At 51.2% G+C, this 10,569-nt stretch overlaps 1 non-coding gene across 1 annotated transcript; it reads left to right on the top strand.

Annotated features, from left to right (window-relative positions):
- The first annotated feature begins 6,378 nt into the window (after positions 1–6,378).
- Positions 6,379–6,572, top strand: LOC139278893 (U2 spliceosomal RNA). The gene has a single exon (XR_011596364.1). It is a non-coding gene; the product is annotated as a U2 spliceosomal RNA (small nuclear RNA).
- The last annotated feature ends 3,997 nt before the right edge of the window (positions 6,573–10,569 follow it).

Genomic DNA, 10,569 nt, shown 5'->3' with positions numbered 1-10,569 from the left:
CCACACCCGGTATAGAACTAATAAACTCTGGTCACCCACACCCGGTATAGAACTGGTCAACACTTGTCACCGACACCCGGTATAGAACTAGTCAACTCTGGTCACCGACACCCGGTATAAAAATGGTCAACACTTGTCACCCACACCCGGTATAGAACTGGTCAACTCTGGTCACCCACACCCGGTATAGAACTAATCAACTCTGGTCACCCACTCCCGGTATAGAACTGGTCAACACTTGTCACCGACACTCGGTATAGAACTAATCAACTCTGGTCACCCACACCCGGTATAGAACTGGTCAACACTTGTCACCCACACCCGGTATAGAACTAATCAACTTTGGTCACCCACACCCGGTATAGAACTGGTCAACTCTGGTCACCCACACCCGTTATAGAACTAATCAACTCTGTTCACCCACACCCGGTATAGAACTGGTCAACTCTGGTCACCCACACCCGGTATAGAACTGGTCAACACTGGTCACCGACACTCGGTATAGAACTAATCAACTCTGGTCACCCACACCCGGTATAGAACTAATCAACTCTGGTCACCCACACCCGGTATAGAACTAATCAACACCAGTCACGACACCCGGTATAGAACTGGTCAACACCAGTCACCACACCTGGTATAGAGCTAGTCAACACTGGTCACCCACACCCGGTAGATAACTAGTCAACACCAGTCACCACACCCGGTATAGACGAGTCAACACTAGTCACCACACCCGGTATAGAACTAGTCAACACCAGTCACCACACTTGGTATAGAGCTAGTCAACACTGGTCACCCACACCTGGTATCGAACTAGTCAACACCAGTCACCACACCGCGTATGGAACTAGTCAACACCAGTCACCCACACCAGGTATAGAATTAGTCAACACCAGTCACCACACCGGGTAAAAATCTAGTCAACACTGGTCATCCACACCCAATATAGAACTAATCAACACCAGTCACCACACCCGGTATAGAACTGGTCAACACCAGTCACCACACCTGGTATAGAGCTAGCCAACACTGGTCACCCAGACCCGGTATAGAACTAGTCAACACCAGTCACCACACCCGGTATAGAACGAGTCAACACTGGTGACCCACACCCGGTATAGAACTAGTCAACACCAGTCACCACACCCGGTATAGAACGAGTCAACACCAGTCACCACACCGGGTATAGAACCGCTGACTGCTCCAGTCCATGCGAGAGGGAATATTCTCAGCCCCAGACTCGGAGAGATAGGAAATTATACAATCAGAGAATGATACAGTACAGGAGGAGGCCATTGGGCCCATCGAGCCTGTGCCGGCTCTGTGACAGAGTGATCCCCTCAGTCCCACTCCCCGCTCTGTGACAGAGTGATCCCCTCAGTCCCACTCCCCGCTCTGTGACAGAGTGATCCCCTCAGTCCCACTCCCCGCTCTGTGACAGAGTGATCCCCTCAGTCCCACTCCCCGCTCTGTGACAGAGTGATCCCCTCAGTCCCACTCCCCGCTCTGTGACAGAGTGATCCCTCAGTCCCACTCCCCGCTCTGTGACAGAGTGATCCCCTCAGTCCCACTCCCCGCTCTGTGACAGAGTGATCCCCTCAGTCCCACTCCCCGCTCTGTGACAGAGTGATCCCCTCAGTCCCACTCCCCGCTCTGTGACAGAGTGATCCCCTCAGTCCCAATCCCCGCTCTGTGACAGAGTGATCCCCTCAATCCCACTCCCCGCTCTGTGACAGAGTGATCCCCTCAGTCCCACTCCCCGCTCTGTGACAGAGTGATCCCCTCAGTCCCACTTCCTGCCCTTCCCCCACAGCCCGGCACATGTTTCCCTTCAGGTATTGATCCAATTCCCGGTCACTATTGAATCTGCTCCCATCGCCCTTTCAGGCAGCGCGTTCCCGATCACAACAACTCGCTGCATACAAAAAATCTCATCTCCCTCTGGGTCCTTTGCCGATTGCCTCTGGTTACCACTGCTCCTGCCGCTGGATACAGTCTCTCCTGATCTACTCTGTCCAGACCCCTCATGATTGTGAACACCTCGATCAAATCTCCTCTCAACCTTCTCTGCTCCAAGGAGAACAACCCCAGCTTCTCCAGTCTATCCCCGTCACTGAAGTTCTCATCCCTGGAACTATTCTCGTAAATCTCTCTGCACCCTAGACAGGACATTGGATGATGAGATGAGTAATGAGATAACGGCATTTAAAATAAAAAGAGGGGATATAATAAATAAACTAATCAAACTCAAAGAGGATAAAACCCCTGGTCCGGTTGGATTGCATCCACGCATTTTACAAGAATCTAGGGAAGAGATAGCAGAGGCTGTACTACACATATTTAATAATTCACTAGAAAAAGGTGTACTGCCAGAGGACTGGCGGAGAGTTAACATAATACCGATATTTAGCCCTTACGGCTAAAGGGATCAAGGGGTATGGAGAGAAAGCAGGAAAGGGGTACTGAGGGAATGATCAGCCATGATCATATTGAATGGTGGTGCAGGCTCGAAGGGCCGAATGGCCTACTCCTATGTTTCTATTCATAGAACATGTCCAGGGAATTATAGATCAGTCAGTTTAACATCGGTGGTCGGAAAAATAATGGAATCACTACTAAAGGAGAGAATAGGTGAACATCTAGAAACCACAAATTTAATAATGAATAGTCAACGTGGATTTGAAAGGGAAAGTCTTGCTTGACCAACCTCATTGAATTTCTCAAGAGTGAACAGAGAGAGTAGACAAGGGTAATACAGTAGATGTAATTTATCTAGATTTTCAAAAGACCTTCGATAAGTACCCCATAATAGAGCACACAAAAGGATAGTATGCAGGTACAGCAAGTGATCAGGAAGGCCAATGGAATCTTGGCCTTTATTGCAAAGGGGATGGAATATAAAAGCAGGGAAGTCTTGCTACAGTTATACAGGGTATTGGTGAGGTCACACCTGGAATACTGCGTGCAGTTTTGGTTTCCATATTTACGAAAGGATATACTTGCTTTGGACACAGTTCAGAGAAGGTTCACTCAGCTGATTCCAGAGATGAGGGGTTGACTTATGAGGAAAGGTTGAGGAGGTTGGGCCTCTACTCATTGGAATTCAGAAGAATGAGAGGTGATCTTATCGAAACGTATAAGATTATGAGGGGGCTTGACAAGGTGGATGCAGAGAGGATGTTTCCACTGATGGGGGAGAGTAGAACTAGGGGGCATGGTCTTAGAATAAGGAGCCACCCATTTAAAACTGAGATGATGAATTTCTTCTCTCAGAGGGTTGTAAATCTGTGGAATTCTCTGCCCCAGAGAGCTGTGGAAACTGGGTCATTGAATAAATTTAAGACAGAAATAGACAGTTTCTTAAACGATAAGAGGATAAGGGATTATGGGGAGCGGGCGGGGAAGTGGAGCTGAGTCCATGATCAGATCAGCCATGATTTTATTCAATTGTGGAGCAGGCTCAAGGGGCCAGGTGGCCTACTCCTGCTCCTATTTCTTATGTTCTTATGTTCTTACGAATAAGGTCAGAGAATGCAGAGTCAGGGACAAGTAGCAGAATGGATCGCTAGCTGGCTTCAGGACAGAAAGCAGAGAGTTGGGGTAAAGGGCAGCTATTCACAGGGGCAGAAGTTCCACCAGGTTCAGTGCTGGGACTACACAATTTACATTAACGATTTAGACTTTGGAATCAAAAACACAATTTGTGGATGACACCAAATTGGGGTGAGTCAATACTGAGGAGGACTGCGACACATTACAGGAATAAACTTGCAGAATGGGTATATAATTAACACAGATAAATGTGAGGTATTACATTTTGGTAGGAAGAATAGGGAGGTCACTTTCTCTTAAAAAAGGCTGAGGGGTGAGCTAATAGAGGTCTTTAAAATGATGGAAGGTTTTGGTAGAGTGGATACAGAGAGAATGTTCCCCCTTGTGGGAAGAGCAGAACTAGAGGCCATCAATATAAGATAGTCACCCAGAAATCCAGTGGGGAATTCAGGAGAAACTTCTTTACCCAGAGAGTGGTGAGAATGTGGAACTCGCTGCCACAGGGAGGGGTTGAAGTGAATAGTATCTAATATGTCTTTACTATACAGTACAAATGCACATGAGGCCCATACAAGAGAGAAGGTCACTCTGTGACCAGTGACCTTTATTCCAGCACTGAAGTGATGAAGGTGGGTGGAGCTTCCCCTTTTATACCTGAAGGTCCAGGTTAGGAGTGTCTCCCACCTAGTGGTCAGTGTTCTCACGGTGTACAACTTAGATCAGTTTATACATGGGTTACAATACTGGTTGAATACATGACATCACCTCCCCCCCCCAAAGTCTTATTGGGATCACAGGTTGAGTCTCTCTGGTGGTTTGCACTCCCTTGTAGAGCGCATGAGTTGGGGCTCCGGTTGTTGGGCGCTGGCCTGAGTGTCTGCTGTTTGCAGTGCCTCAGGCCTGTCCGGACTGCCCACAGTGACTGGGCTCTCCTCCCTTTGGTTCCGGTGTTCGGTCACCTGTGGTGGAGTGAACTCTATATCGTGTTCTTCCTCTGCTTCTTCTATGGGGTTGCTGAACCTCCTTTTTGTTTGATCCACATGTTTGCGGCAGATTTGTCCATTGGTAAGTTTAACGACCAGAATCCTATTCCCCTCTTTGTCAACCACAGTGCCTGCGAGCCATTTGGGCCCTGCAGCGTAGTTGAGGACAAAAACAGGATCATTTACAATAATACATCGCGCCCTCGCATTCCTGTCATGAAAGTCACATTGTGACTGGCGCCTGCTCTCAACAATTTCTTTCATGGTGAGGTGTATAAGGGATAACCTGGTTTTGAGCATCCTTGTCATTCGTAGCTCTGCGGGTGGAACCCCTGTGAGCGAGTGTGGTCGGGATCTATAGGCCAACAGGAGGCGTGATAAGCGGGTTTGTAGGGAACCCCCTTGGAATCTGAGCATCCCCTGTTTGATTATCTGCACTGCTCGTTCTGCCTGGCCGTTTGAGGCCGGCTTGAACGGTGCCGTTCTGACATCGTTAATTCCATTACCTGCCATGAAGTCCTGGAATTCAGTGCTTGTGAAGCACGGGCCGTTGTCGCTGACCAAGATGTCCGGTAGACCATGGGCGGCGAACATTGCCCGTAGACTTTCTACCGTGGCAGAGGATGTGCTTGAATTTAAAATGTCACACTCGATCCATTTGGAGTAGGCATCCACTACAACCAAAAACATTTTCCCCATGAAAGGACCTGCGTAGTCCACATGGATGCTGTTGTCTCTCAATAAAGTCGTCCCAATCATCACCAACACAGTACCTCTCTTCTGTGCTGCTAGTGGCCATGCTCACATTGTTTAAATCCCAGTTTCTCGTCGCCAATGATATGTCCTTACTATACAGTATAAATGCACACGAGGCCCATAGGAGAGAGGTCAGTCTGTGACCAGTAACCTTTATTCCTGCACTGAAGTGGAGAAGGTGGGTGGAGCTTCCCCTTTTATACCTGAGAGACCAGGTTAGGAGTGTCTCCCACAAGTTCACCACCTAGTGGTCAGTGTTCTCACAATGTACAACTAGTCAGTTTATACATGGGTTACAATGACAGTTGAATACATGACAGTATCGATGTATTTAAGGGGAGGCTGGACAAGTATATGGGGGAGAAGGGAATAGAGGGTTATGCTGATAGATTTAGATGAGGAAAGACGGGAGGAGGCTCGAGTGGAGCATAAACACCGGCCTGGACTGGTTGGGCCGAATGGCCTGTTTCTGGGCCGTATATCCCGTGTAATCCGGTGTTAACCTCTCCAAGGCCTTGACATCCTCAATGAACTCTTCCCCTCCCTCTGGTTAGTGATGAGGAGCCCCCCGTCCCCACCCCCCAGCCCAGGGGTTCAGAGAGCTGCCCCAACTCCCCCATTGTATCATTGCCTGAGTTTCATTCCCTCACCGAAGACCAACAATCGCACTCCTGACATCCTCTCTGTGGATCAAGGAATCAGCGGGCAGATACAGAGGCTGCCCCCTCGCCCCTATTAATGGGGCCTCTCCCCTCGCTTCTGTTAATGGGGCCACTCCCTCGCTCCTATTAATGGGACCTCTCCCCTCGCTTCTGTTAATGGGGCCGCTCCCCCCTACCTGTTAAAGGGCCAGCTCCCCTTGCCCCTGTTAAAGGGCCAGCTCCCCTCACTCTTGTTAATGGGGCAATCCCCCCTTCCTGTTAAAGGGACAATCCCCCTCGCTCCTGTTAATGGGGCCGCTCCCTTCGCCCCTGTTAATGGGGCCGCTCATTCTGTGTGGTTGTTGGTTGAGAATGAACCGGTTTATAACCCTTGAAATAAGGAACCATTGCTGTGGGAGTGTTAGACACTGGCACAAGAAGCAATCGCTTCTCGGCCTTTTGGCTAAGATCAAGTGTAGTACCGTTTCTGACCAGCCACCATGACCTCCGGGTGGTTTCTCCCTGGTCAGGAAGGTATATGCTTGCATTTTTGGAAACAGGAGGTGGGTGGGGAGGGTTGACCCATCCACCTCCACGGAGGTGTGTGGGGGACCTGACCCATCCACCTCCATGGCACGAACCTGGTGTTGCGGTACTTCCAGGAGCGGTGCGGTGGCTCTGGGCCTTTTGGCTGGGAGCATTGGCGCAGAGTGATCCTTGGCGTGTGCGGGGTGACCTCTGGCGTTTGTGATTTGACAAAGAATTGGAACAATTGGCTACGAATTTCAAAAAAAAAAAGATCAGTAAACTTCAGAGCTGCTCATCCATCGCACTCAGTAACCAGGGCCTCAGCAATCACAGGGTTAATGGGATTCACACACTGACTCTCATTAATGGGGGCCGATAACCTGCTCACCGATGCCCAGTTTGGGTTCTGCCAGGACTATTCGCTCCAGACCCCATTACAGCCTTGGTCCAAACACAGGTTAGCAAGACCATAAAAAAGCAAACCAAGCTCTCGGGTTTATTTCTAGAGATATAGAATTGAAAAGTAAGGAAGTTATGCTAAGCCTGTATCGAACCTTGGTTGGACCACACTTGGAGAACTGCGCACAATTCTAATCACCATCTTATAAAAAGGATATAGAGGCACTGGAGAGGGTGTAGACTACAGAGCTGGATTCCAGAGGTGAGGTGAGAGTGACTGCCCTTCACATCAAGGAGTGAGGCATCAAGGAGCCCTAATAAAACTGGTCAATGGGAATCAGGGGGAAACTCCCCACTGGCTGGAGTCATACCCAGCACAAAGGAAGATGGTTGTGGTGGTTGGAGGTCAATCCTCACAGCCCCAGGACATCGCTGCAGGAGTTCCTCAGGGCAGTGTCCTTGGCCCAACCATCTTCAGCTGCTTCATAGAATAGAATCTCAGAAATTTACAGCACGGAAGGAGGCCATTCGGCCCATCGTGTCCATGCAGGCCGACCAAGAGCTACCCAGCCTAATCCCACTTTCCAGCTCTCGGTCCGTAGCCCTGCAGGTTCCGGCACTTCAGGTGTACATCCAGGTACTGTTTAAATGTGGTGAGGGTTTCTGCCTCTACCACCCTTTCAGGCCGTGAGTTCCAGACCCCCACCATCCTCTGGGTGAAGACATTTCCCCTCAAATCCCCTCTAAATCTCCTAACACTTACTTCAAATCTCTGCCCCCTGGTTGTTGACCCCTCTGCTAAGGGAAATGGGTCCTTCCTATCCACTCGATCATCCACCAGCTTCGTTCTGTCATAAGGTCAGAAGTGGGGATGGTCGCTGATCACTGCACAATGTTCAGTTCCTCAGATAATGGAGCAGTCCGTGACCACATGCAGCAAGACCTGGACGACATTCAGGCTCGGGCTGATAACATGCACTGGGAAGGATGAGGCGGGAATGAGGTGGTCAGGATAAGAAGGATGGAGAGTTGATAAACGTCTGACAGGACTGAGAGTCCCCAACCGCTGGGGTCACCATGGCAACTTCCCGCAGCATCCCATAATTACCCTGACAGACCTACAATGCCCCCTCCCCTGCAGGTCTGCCCCCTCCGGCACCTCTCCTGCGGGGCCTCTCAGTGTGCCCCCTCTCCTGGGGGTCTCTGCCCCCTCTCCTAGGGCTCTCCCCCAACCCCCGCTGACTCTCTGGGGGTCCCCCTCCGCCCCCTCTCCTGGGGGTCCCCCTCGGCCCCCTCTCCTGGGGGTCTCCCTCCGCCCCCTCTATGGGGGTCTCCCCCTCCATCTGCTCTCCTGGGGGTCTCTCCATCCTCCGGCCCCTCTCCTGAGGGTCTCCCTACCCTCCGGCCCCTCTCCTGGGGGTCTCCGTCCCGATCCCCGCTACCCCTCCCCTGGGCTCTCCTCTCCTCCTGCCCCATTTCTCTGGATAATGTCAGAGTCCGGAGGCCCATTCACTGATGCTCCATCCCGCTCGCCGCTCCGCATGGGAAGGCTTCACCCCAGCGCTTGCTGAATGCAGTGAATCGTACAGGGTTCGGTTAATGTGGGGGTTCGGTTAATGTGGGGGTTCGGTTAATGTGGGGGTTCGGTTAATGTGGGGGTTTGGTTAATGTTGGGGGTCGGTAATGTCGGGGGTCGGTAATGTCGGGGGTTCGATATGTTTGGGTGCAGTCGGAGATGTTTATGGTGCCCCTGGCACTCCCCCTGGAATATGTGGGTGCCGAGGGTAATCTGGACGGGTCTGTTGTGCACAGAGATGGAGACAGCGCTGGGTAAGTGGCAATGGGCGTGGATCGCTGAAGGAGTGTAGGTATTCGGTGATGGTCGGCGTTCGGTGATGGTCGGCCTTCGGTGATGGTCGGCGTTCGGTGATGGTCGGCGTTCGGTGATGGTCGGCCTTCGGTGATGGTTGGCCTTCGGTGATGGTCGGCGTTCGGTGATGGTCGGCGTTCGGTGATGGTCGGCCTTCGGTGATGGTCGGCGTTCGGTGATAGTCGGCCTTCGGTGATGGTCAGCGTTCGGTGATGGTCGGCCTTCGGTGATGGTCGGCCTTCGGTGATAGTCGGCGTTCGGTGATAGTCGGCCTTCGGTGATGGTCGGCGTTCGGTGATAGTCGGCCTTCGGTGATGGTCGGCCTTCGGTGATGGTCAGCGTTCGGTGATAGTCGGCCTTCGGTGATGGTCGGCCTTCGGTGATGGTCAGCGTTCGGTGATGGTCGGCCTTCGGTGATGGTCGGCCTTCGGTGATAGTCGGCGTTCGGTGATGGTCGGCCTTCGGTGATGGTCGGCCTTCGGTGATGGTCGGCCTTCGGTGATGGTCGGCCTTCGGTGATAGTCGGCCTTCGGTGATGGTCGGCCTTCGGTGATAGTCGGCGTTCGGTGGAGAGGAGGAAGGCAGTTTCTCACGTCCAACTCAAGAGAAGGAGTGAAGCCACGGAAGGCAAGGCCTCTAGACTGTGACGTGGTCCGGTGCACAGCGCCCCATTACCACCCCGGATGCAATATTCGCTCCCGCCCCCTGCAACATCGCCAGGCGTCAACAGAGGTAGCAGGAGGCGGCCGGTGACCTCGGCCGGTGACCTCGGCCAGCCACATGGGGAGCGATAATTTCATCCAGTGGTGGTCAGGAATGGCAAATCGTGTTTACCTCATCAAAAAACTCAATCAAGTTGGTTGAACACGATTTGCCTTTAACAATCCGTGCTGGCTTTCTTTAATTAATCCACACTTGTCCAAGTGACCGTTAATTATGTCCCTGATCACTATTTCTAAAAGCTCTCCACAACCGAGGTTAAATTGACCGGCCTGTAGTTGCTGGGTTTATCCTTGCACTCTTTTTTTGAACAATGATGTAACATTTGCAATTCTCCAGTCCTCTGGCACCAGCCCCGAATCCAAGGAGGATTGGAAGATTATGGCCAGTGCCTCTGCAATTTCTACCCTTACTTCCCTCAGAATCCTCGAAAGCATCCCATCTGGTCCTGGGGACTTATCCTCGTTAATTAACTGGGCTGTCGAGTACCTCCTCTTTATCTACTTTATCTCAGTCAACAACCCAGCAACCTCCTCATTTACCATAGTTTTGGAACACTCTTCTTCTTCGGTAAACACTGGTGCAAAGTATTCATTTAGTACCTCAGCCATGGCCCCTGCCTCCATGTGTAGGTCTCCATTTTGGTCCCTAATCAGCCCCCCCCTCCCCCCTTACTGCCCATTTACTATTTATTTGCCTAGAGAAGACTTTTAGATTCCCTTTTATGTTGGCTGCCAGTCTATTCTCACACTCTCTCTTTGCCCCTCTTATTTCCTGTTTCACCTCCCCTCTGAACTTTCTATATTCCGCCGATTCTCACTTGTATTCCCAACCTGACATCCGTCATACGTGCTCTTTTACTGCTTCATCTTACTCTCTATCTCTTTCATCATCCAGGGAGCCCTGACTTTAGCTGCCCTACCTTTCCCCCCAGTGGGTATATACCCAGACTGGACCTGAGCTATCCCCTCTAAAGGCAGCCCATTGTTCCACCACAGTTTTGCTGCCAATCTTTGATTCCAATTTACCCGGTCCCAATCCGTTCTCATCCCACTGAAATTTGTCTTCCTCCAATTGAGTATTTTTACTCGGGATTGCTCCCTGTCCTTTTCCATAG

Source organism: Pristiophorus japonicus, chromosome 1, assembly GCF_044704955.1.
Source record: "Pristiophorus japonicus isolate sPriJap1 chromosome 1, sPriJap1.hap1, whole genome shotgun sequence".
In the NCBI taxonomy this organism is placed as follows: Eukaryota; Metazoa; Chordata; class Chondrichthyes; family Pristiophoridae; genus Pristiophorus; species Pristiophorus japonicus.
The sequence above is the reverse complement of the archived record's forward strand: the minus strand, read 5'-3'. Positions and strand labels throughout refer to the sequence as shown.